Source organism: Eublepharis macularius, chromosome 8 (assembly GCF_028583425.1).
Source record: "Eublepharis macularius isolate TG4126 chromosome 8, MPM_Emac_v1.0, whole genome shotgun sequence".
In the NCBI taxonomy this organism is placed as follows: domain Eukaryota; kingdom Metazoa; phylum Chordata; class Lepidosauria; order Squamata; family Eublepharidae; genus Eublepharis; species Eublepharis macularius.
The window spans coordinates 41286217-41296868 of record NC_072797.1 but is presented as its reverse complement, the minus strand read 5'-3'; the positions used below and the strand labels follow the sequence as shown (position 1 = coordinate 41296868).

General features: G+C 41.6%; 1 protein-coding gene across 3 annotated transcripts in view; it reads right to left on the bottom strand.

Moving 5' to 3' along the window:
- Nucleotides 1-567: 567 nt before the first annotated feature.
- The window catches only part of CERT1 (ceramide transporter 1), a 121615-nt gene continuing 111530 nt past the window's right edge, over nucleotides 568-10652 (bottom strand). For all 3 annotated transcript variants that reach the window (XM_054986229.1, XM_054986228.1, XM_054986230.1), the window contains one exon: nucleotides 568-2525. The gene's annotated coding sequence lies outside the window, so the exon portion shown is untranslated. The remainder of the gene's footprint in view (nucleotides 2526-10652) is intronic.

Below are 10652 nucleotides of genomic sequence, written 5' to 3'. Positions count from 1 at the left end.
TCAGACTGGAAAGATTTTGAGTTTCCACTGCTCTGCGTTAACTGATTATATAGTTCACAAAACATAAATGCGAACAGTACTGGAACATCAGCTATTTCCAGAGGCAAAAAAGAGGACATTGATAACTCAAATTCTCACTCTACTAGACAGAGAATGATCAATTTAAGACAGCCAATGAAAAGATGGGGTAGAAGAGTTCTGTTCTAGAATAAAAGGGCATAAGTTACCCAGAATGTACTGAATCAAGCTGTCAGCTTCAGGGAGAGGGTGGCGGCTTTATGCCAGGTTTTAGCTCTTGCCATATTACCAAAGAAGCCTTTAATGATTGACTGGGCAGGGCTAGCTCGAGGAAAGTGACACCACTTGTCTAAAAGTAAAATGTATTCTTTACAAATAGTATCTTTAGTGTAATTTTTATTTACAGAATTGCAAAATACATCACATTTAGTGCAAATGCAACTAATGATATTAAGATATATATATATATATATATATATATATATATATATATATATATATATATATATATATATATATATATATATATATATATATAACTATATAAAACATACACATACTGCTTTGTAAACTTTCCATCTCTTTGTAAAATAAAGCTATCCAATTAAATTAAAGTTTCTTGCAAGTGTTCATGATAGTTATTAGAAACATTAAATTGTTAAATTTGCATTTAGGGTCTAAACATTTTTTGTTGTTGAAGTTCCCATCAGTGGCTATGGTGAATGAACAGGGTTTTTTGTAGTTTTTTTTAAACCGGTTGATTGTAAAAGATTCAACACATCTGAGGTATAACAAACTTTATATAAAATGCTTACTGGTGATATAGTACAGAGGTCTAATTTTTCATCTCATTTGCCTTACTAGCAGTATCCTATAGGCACTTCTCTACATTTTCAAATCATGAACAGTTATTCTGTAATAAGGCATATTCCATACACATCATTTAAAGAAAGGCAAATAAAGATTTTAAAAGCATGACATCTGTGTGCATGTATGTAAAAGTCAAGTGTTGTGCATACCTTAGTGTAATAGAGACACCCCAGCCATTCCCAAGAAATTTGCTTCCACGGTCTACCTGATTGTAATCTGCTATATTCATGTAAAAGTACTGTCTTTGTTTTCAGGCATCAGCTGCTCTATTCTAAATAAGACCTTCAGCTCTCTTTTCAAAAATATATCCACATCTGGTCTCTCTCTCTCATGATATATATACACAAGCTGATTAAACAGCTAAAAAAATGTCAATAATCTCCATTTAAAAAGTGTAACAAGCCAAGGGAGACATTTTCCTCAATGGACTACCAGTCTTTTCTCACAGTTTACCCCCTCATGTTATCTCTTGGTGGATATTTGAAAATTTAAGTTCTTTCACAGCAACTAAGGGGAACTTTGTATTAGGAATATTGATTTTTTTTTTTACAGCTCTTATATAATTCAGATTGTTGGGGCAAACGTTACACACGTGAATGGTTTCAAATGTGAGCTTTATAGCACAGCTTTATTCAACAGAGAAAAACGTGCAGGGTCAGAAAAAAGCATATTTACTCTCTAAGGCTGGGAATGTTATCTTATGTAGTCTAATTTGCTTTAAATAAATATTACAGTGTAACTCCTCGCAGCTTCAGTAACACCTGGAAGCAGCCCATGCTGCATGAAAATGGGCAAGTCATTGCGGTAGATTTTTCTGGCAGTCATGCCCGCTCATGTAGCATCATCTACTTAGAAATTTCTGGATCATGATCAATAACAAAATTTCTATAGCACATATTACACAACTAAAAAATACAATAGAAATATAAAGATATCTGAAAAAAAATAAAGCTTTTCACACTTTCTCCATCAGAACCAGAAGGTCTTCATAGGAGCAAGACCATAGAAAAGGCAAAGTCATGAGGATCTTGACAGCCCTCCCATATTAAGAGGTGCTTTACATAACAGAACAATTTTTATCATAGAAATCAGCAGCAATGAACTATGATTATACAAAGCATAAACACAAAACTTTTCAGAAAGGACACAGAGTTTACTGCTAAACTGAAAAAATAAGTTACAACACACAGGTTTTTGTGCATATAAAGCACATACAGTATGCTATATGTGCATTGTCTTTTGTGCTTTTTACACATACACAAAAATGAGAGCTGTGTGAGTAACTTAAAAAGTTCTACAGTAAACAAAAGCTTTTCAAATTATTCAAAAGTTAAAGCAATAAACCAAGTTGGCGACCCAAAGTTGTATTTTTCTCCTCCAAAGCAAGCAAAAACAAAAAACAAAAAACAAGAGCCATATACATGTATCAACACATGTATTTATAATTGCACACTGATTCAGCAGGGTGAGCTAGCAGAAGACAGTGAAAATTCAACCATGGCATCGCAGTATTTCTTCCATTGAGTACAGAATTGAGGACTTGGGCCATAAGACTGTAGATCCTACGTTCCAGCTTGGAGCATTCATTTTGGTTCATTTCTCCAATGTGGAATGTTCACACAGCCTTGTTCCAATCACTAGAAAAAAATGTGGAAGAAAAGCTTCAGACCTGACAATAAACTAGGACACTTCATGAAGTTCCAAGTTAACAGAGTTCCATTAAACAAAGCTTTGAACACCATAGAAAAAATGGTTTCACTAGAATGTAGCAAGAGGCTTTAAAATTATTATTTAATGCATTTGTCTCTTGCCTGCTCAGGCAAGTGCCAAATTATGAGGCTGTACTGGTCAGCAAATTTTCAGTCTTTATCTGTGTTGTCTAGCAGGAAGATCTACAAAAAAACAGGCACAAACTGCACACGCGCAGGCCTCCCACCAGAGAATTCTTTAATGCTTCTTAGAGCTCCTTAGGGGCTGTTGCTCATGAGCCACATAGCAACTGTTTCCTGCCCAAATGGTCATGTTACTTAATGGCAAGCAACGGCCCCTTTCCCTCAGTTCTCCTAAGCCACCGTGACTCACATTTGGACTGAACCAGGGAGTTCACAGTGGGTAGGAGGGAGGGATGTATGTCTGCACAGAAGAACTTGATGAACGATAGTTACAGGTATGTACAATCCTGTTTTCATCCTTCTTCTGTGCAGCCCCACATGGGAGAGTACCAAACTACACATAATAAGGAGGCGGGGTGAATTTCCAACTCAATTTTATTAAGGTAACAAACAACAAACACTGCAACCAGCAAGTGCAATACAGGAAAAGTTCAACATGTTCAATAACTAACACTCTATAAGAGCATCTCATAATATAAGAACATATCTTAACAGTATGAATGACTGTATTCAAGGTAGCATAATCACCAGTAAGTTCACATTGTACTTTCCGTTTCCCTTTCAGGAAGAAAAGACTGTAGAATGGCTTTCGCAACTGCTACATCCTGGTGTGCATTAACATCAACAGCATAATGCTTTACAAATGTATCAGCAGAGGACTATGTTGCTGCTTTACAAATGTGTGCAACAGGGACACCTCTGAGGAAAGCAGAGAACGCTGCTTGTGACCTTGTTGAATCAGCCTTTAAAGTGAACGGACGCTGTACCCCAACCAGGCTATATGCCTTCTCAACGGCTGACACAATCCATCATGTCACTGTTTGAGAGGATGCCTTTTTGCCCTTGTCGGAACCTCCAAAACACACAAAAAGATGTGGACTATCTTGTCCTGTCCAAATAAAAAGCCAAAGCCATTTTCAGATCTAATGTGTGCAGAGCTTTTTCTCCTTTTGACACTTGGTTAGGAAAAAACACAGGCAAAGAAATATCTTGTGTTTGGTGGAAAGCAGTCAAAACTTTTGGCAAAAATTGAAGGCTGGGCCTAAGTACCACCTTGTTGGAATGGCATTTCAGAAATGGAGGGTCAACCCTAAGTGCTGCCAATTCACTTACCCTCCTAGCTGAAGTGACCAAAAATGCCACTTTGTAAGACAGTAAGTTCAAAGGGTACGTAGCTAACAGTTCAAGCCATGCTAACACAAGCAATAGGGATCACTGAGGAACTGGTGGTGATACAGGCGGATAAAGATTAAACATTCCCTTAAGGAATTGGTGGGATTTTAAATGGAAGAAAACAGTTTGCCCCTCAATCTGCTGATGAAAAGTAGAAATAGCTGCCAAGTGCACTTTTAATAATGTCACCCCCAGACCCTGAGCCTTTAACTCACAGAGGTAATCAAAAATCAAATTCAAAGAGCATGCTATAGCAACCAGCCCTTTAGCCTCTGTCCAGGCCCTGAACCTTGTCCACTTGGCCTCATAAAACCACCTAGTGGACAGTCTCCTAGCATTTATTTATTTACATCATTTATAGTCCGCCTTTCTCACTGACACTCCAGGTGGATTACATAGTATGAGGTTAATACAATCAGTATTAAGTAAGTACATTTCAATACAATACCACAAGGTAAACATATACAAGTTTAAAGACATAGCATTAGCAAGGATTCAAGACATAGTAGAAAATACTGAAGCAAAACATAATCAATTCTAGGACTAACATTAAACAACATGGAGCACTGGTTGTACATATTTAAAACAGCAGATAATATATAAGGCAAAAATGGTGATGAAATCTATGATCCCCGACTCATTAGTGAAGCATCTGTGACCCCATCCCTACAATACAGCCCTCCCATTTGAGTAAAAAGCCTTTTTGAATAGTTTGGTTTTGCATCGTTTATGGAAAGCCAGGAGAGTGAGGGGTCTTCTGACTTCCTCAGGCAGGTCATTCCACAGGATAGGGGCCACCACAGAGAAAGCCCATGTGCAGGCTGCTGCTGACTTCACCTGTGTGCAGCCTGGCACCTGCAGGAGACCCTGTTCAGATGAGCAAAGCTGCCGTGGAGGAACATAGGGAGGGAGGCGGTATGCTGGACCAAAGATAGGTATGCCGGATCAAAGCCATTAAGAACTTTGTATGTAATAACTAATACCTTGAACTGAGCACAGTAAACGATGGGTAGCCAGTGGAGCAACTGTAGGATGGGAATGATGTTCATGCTCCTGCTCACTCCTGATAACAATCAAGCTGCATCTTTTTGAACTAATTGGAGCCTCCTAGTTAACTTAGATGGGAGGCCAATAGTCAAGCCTTGATGTTTACAATAGTCAAGTCAAGTTACCATAGCATGGATCCAAGTGGCCAGGTCAGCAGTGTCAAGATGATAAGCCATCTTCCAGGCTAGAGTGAGGTTGTAGAAAGCATTTTTTGCCTCTGCTGTCACTTGTTTTTCTAGTAATAACGCTGGATCCAGTATAGCCCCAAGGCTTTTAACTGAGTCTGCAAGGGTCAGATGAACTCCATCGAAAGTGGAGAGTACAATGTCCTTCAAGACCTCTGCCTTCCGCATCACTGCAGTCTTGTCTAGGTTCAATTTCAATTTGTTGTATTTCACCACGGCTGTCAGGGAGCGATCTAAGATTTCTACTGCATCCTACGGGGACCTGCATAGCGAGATATAGAGCTGGGTGTCATCTGCATATTGATGATGTCCAACTCCATAACTGTGAATGAGTTCTCCTAAAAGCTTTACGTAGAGGTTGAATAACATGGGAGATAAGACTGCGCCCTGCAGAACCCCACAAGATAGTTCCCATTCTGGAAATAGCTGATCTCCAATGGCAACCCTTTGAGTCCGCTCCAAGAGAAACGATTTAAACCAGTCCAGGGCACATCCTTTGATGCCCACTTCTGTTTCAAAACACCTCAACAGGATGGCATGGTCTACTGTATCAAAGGCTGCAGACAGATCCATTGGAAGCAGTAAGGAGGCATGGCCTTTGTCCATTTCAGACGGAGATCATCCACTGATGCTACTAGAGCTGTCTTTGTTCCATGCCCTGGTCTGAAGCCTGATTGGAAAGGGTCCAGAGCGCTAGAGTTATCCAAGAAGGTCTGGAGTTGGTCAGCTACCGCTCTCTCAATCACGTTGCCCAGAAAGGGCAGATTAGAGTCTGGGTGATAATTGGCCACATCATTTTTGTCTAGGGATGGTTTTTTAAGTAGTGGACGGATAACCATCTGTTTGAGCTGTTGGGGAAAGCTACCCTGAGTTATTGATTTACAATAGACCTCAGTGGCTCACTTATGTGGTCCTTACTTGAGGTAAGCCAGGATGGGCAAGGATCAAGCGCACAAGTAGTATTTTTCATAGACATCAAGATCTTGTTAAGATCTGTCATTGTGATTGGTTCAAAGCAGTCCAAATATAAGCTTGCATGGTGTCTTTGCACATGCCACTAGGAAAATTCAAACGATGTAACTGCTGACGGGATCGCCAGCAAGAGGTGCCCGTTCCGGATTCCCCTTTATCAAAGCAGTTACTCAATTACCAATTTGATTGATGTTAATTCTCATTAGTTAAATCCTCCAGTCAAAAGATTTTCACGTGCAAAGTGCAAAGCTATAATTCACTGAGTGGCGTTAGCAACAAGGCCTTTGCCGTATTAGAATCTAACACTGTACCAATATAGGAAACGGTTTGACTGGGCTCAAGTTTGGACTTCTAAAAATTTATGAGAAGACCCAAACGTGCTAATCCACATCTTGCAGCAACTGTTCTCTTGTAGCTGCCACTATACACTATACTCTCCAACACAACATTCTATAAAATACTACCTTCTGACCCTATGAAGCAATACAAAAGAGAACTCAATAAAATATTAAAGACTCTCCCCATGGACATACAAGAATGCATCCATACGGACACACCCCAGGAACCACGACCAGGAAGATTCTACCTACTACCCAAAATCCATAAAATAGGTAACCCGGGATGCACCATTGTTTCAGGAATAGGCACTATCACAGTAGGAATCTCAGGATACATAGACTCTATCCTCAGGCACTATGCCACCAGCACACCCAGCTATTTACGGGACACCACTGACTTCCTCAGGAAAATACAGTCCATTGACAACCTACCAGATGACACCATCCTAGCAACCATGGATGTGGTGGCCCTGTACACCAATATCCCACATGCAGATGGACTGCAAGCTATACGGAATATTATCCCGGACAAAACCACAGCACACCTCGCCACTGAACTTTGTCACTTCATACTCACTCACAATTACTTCGAATTTGGTGACAACTTATATCTACAGGTTAATGGCACAGCCATGGGCACACGCATGGCACCACAACATGCTAACATATTCATGGCGGACTTGGAGCAACACTTCCTCAGCTCCCATCCACTGGAACCACTACTATATTTAAGATTCCTGGATGACATCTTCATCATTTGGACCCATGGGAAGGAAGCCCTTGAGAGATTTCATCAGGACTTCAATAACTTTCACCCTACTATCAACCTAAGCCTGGACCACTCTACACAACAGGTACACTTCCTGGACACCACTGTACAACTACATAATGGACGACTAAATACCACCTTATACCGGAAACCAACAGACCGATACTCATATCTACATGCCTCCAGCTACCACCCTAAACATACCACTCGGTCTATTGTCTACAGCCAAGCCTTACGTTACAACCGTATCTGCTCCAATGCTCTCGACTGAGACTCACACTTAAGAGATTTACAACAAGCATTTTTGAGACTACAGTACCCACCAAATGAAGTGAAGAAACAAATCAACAGGGCCAGACTAGTACCCAGAAACAGTTTGCTCCAGGACAAACCTAAAGGAACTAACAACAGAACACCACTGGTTGTCACCTATAGCTCCCAGCTCAAACCCATCCAACGTATCATCAGTGAGCTACAATCCATCCTGGAAAATGATACCTCTCTCTCAGAAGCCCTGGGTGGAAGACCTTTCCTTGCCTACAGACAGCCCCCCAACCTTAAACGACTTCTCACACACAATCATGAATCGGCCAGCAGAGTCACCAGCACAGGTACCAGGCCCTGCAACAGACCCAGATGCCAGCTCTGCCCCTATATCTACCCAGGGAATACAATTACAGGACCCAATGGCATCAACTACACTGTCTCTGGCTCTTACAGCTGCTCATCCTCCAATCTGATATATGCCCTCATGTGCCAACAATGTCCTTCTGCTCTGTACACTGGACAAACCAGCCAACCTCTACGCAAAAGAATAAATGGACACAAATCTGACATTAGAAATGGAAACGTCCAAAAACCAGTGGGAGAACACTTCAATCTACCAGGACATTCCACCAAAGACTTAAAGGTCGCTGTGGTTCAACAGAAACCTTTCAAAAACAAAATCCAACGGGAGGCTGCTGAATTGGAATTCATATGCAAATTTGACGCTGTCAAGCTGGGACTGAATAGAGACTATGAATGGTTATCACATTATCACAGGTAACAGATTTCCTTTACAGCGGCGTGGTCTGGGGGAGCCCAGTGACGCCTGGTGTGGGCTTTCGGGGACCACAGTTCTCTTTGTCAGATGCATCTGGCAGGGAGAGCTGTGGTTATCGAGGGCTTATACTACATAGAAATTGGATGCTTTTACTGCTGCAAACTAACACGGCAAACTGACTACACACCAAAAGGAGATGTTTACATTTACTAGCAAAGGAATGTTTTGGTTGTCTTCCCTCCTAATTGCATCTTGTCCCTCCTATGTATTTCTCTCCCCTCTCCCCCCCTCCTCTTCTGTATTTGACCAGTTTGTATCATGCATCTGACGAAGAGAACTTGATTCTCGAAAGCTTATGCTGCAATAAAATTGGTTAGTCTTAAAGGTGCTACTGGACTCTTTTTGATTTTGCCACTACAGACTAACATGGCTAACTCCTCTGGATCTTTGACTATACACCAATTATATAAATAAGGAAATATGGCACATCCCTATTCCCTCAGAAAAGCCACAACAGGTGACACACATTTTGTGAACACCCGTGGTGCAGTAGATAATTCAAAGGGGAGCACCGTATAATGAAAAACCCTATTTTGATAAATGAAGCCCAGATATTACAATGTTCTTTCCTTATGGCAATATATACGTCCTTGAGGTCAAGAACTGCAAACCAATCACCACGCTTCAACAAAGGTAACACTGATGATAGAGTGACCATCTTGAATTTTGAAAGCTTAAGAAAGGCATTCAGGCCCCTTAAATCTAAGATACGATGCAGGCCCTCAACTTTCTTGGGAACAAGAAACAACTGGGAGAAAAACCCTGGTCCCATCTCTATGTCTCACACCTCCTCAATGGCACTCTTAGCCAAGAGAGTTTGAATCTTGGTTTTTAACTCAACCAAAATATTTTTAATAGCCATTGATGGCTGAATGCAATCAGGCAGTTCCATGAACCATAACCATCATTAATAATAGTTAAAACCCAAGAGTCAGATATTACTGACTCCCAGTCAGGGAGAAAAGGTGCTAATCTCTCAGAGAAGTTCAGGTTAGAGTTCACTGGATCCCATCAGAATTGCTTTGCAGCGCCCGGAGGATCCTTCTGATGAGTAGATGTTTGAGATAGTCGAGGCTTATATTGTTTACGCACGCCTTCTGGACTGCTATGAGGCACTAAACTGATGGTGCGGTGTCATCTGCTGCTGGTAGTACTGGCGCTGCTGTTGTCTACCATAGTACTGATAGGGGTTGTGTCTGGGAAAGTACCTTGGCTTATACATAGCCCTCTCAGCAGATGTGACCCCCTCAGTGACTTCGCTGTTTGCCTGTTTTCATTCTTTTTCTTTAGCACCTCATCCGTGGTGCTGGAGAAGTCGCCCTCAAAGAGTAGGCCCTCAGTCTTGATTCTGGTCTCTGGGGGAAGAGCCATTGATTGTAATCAGGAATTTCTCCTAATAAGCAACAGTCCCAGCCATGCCCCAGGCTGAGGTATTTGCTGTATGGCTCCCAGCATTCATTTGCTGTTTGGAGAGGCGGATAGCCTCTGTTTGGAGTAATGATATGAATACCTTCTTATCTTCTGGGAGACCTGTTATGTAGGACGGCAGCTTCTCCCACAAATAAAGTTGGTGCCATTATCGTTTGGCAGCTGGCAATATGTAGATTTAAGGCAGATACAGAGTACTGTCATCTTCTCATGCCATCAATCTTCCTGCCCTCCTTATCTGGTGGAGTGGAATGGGAACCAGATTTCCGCTGTTGGACTTCCTCTGCCACAAGGAAAGGGGGGGAGGATGCTTTATCAATGCTGGCTATGTGTCCTGCTTAATTTTATACATCTGTTCTATCATTTGGACATAGCTGATAATTCTGCAGGCACCATCCAAACCTTGGATACTATCTCCTCCAGACCCTCTAGGATAGGAAAACCCACCATAGCAAGAGAGTCACCATGTGTGCGGCTGACCAATTTGTCCTTTGTTTTGGAACCAGCAGAAGAAATGTCAATGTCCAGTGCCTTTGCCATCCGAGCCATCTGCTTGGAGTACATGTGTAAGTCCTCATAGGGTAAACCCAAGCTAGGGCTCACATTGTCATCAAGTGATGGATCTGAAGCTGACTCGGATCCGATGTCAGATCGATTAGCCTCGATGTCCTCCTCATCAGAGATATAAGCCAAATGCAACTGCTCTGGGAAAGGTAGAGGCAACTACCCATGCCCCGTCTACATAGAGGACATCGGATCCGATATGCCATAACCCGACAGAGCTCCTTGCTGCTGCTGATGATATGGTACCAACCGACTCGTTGCTAGATAGGAATACTAGATCTCTTGTTTTGA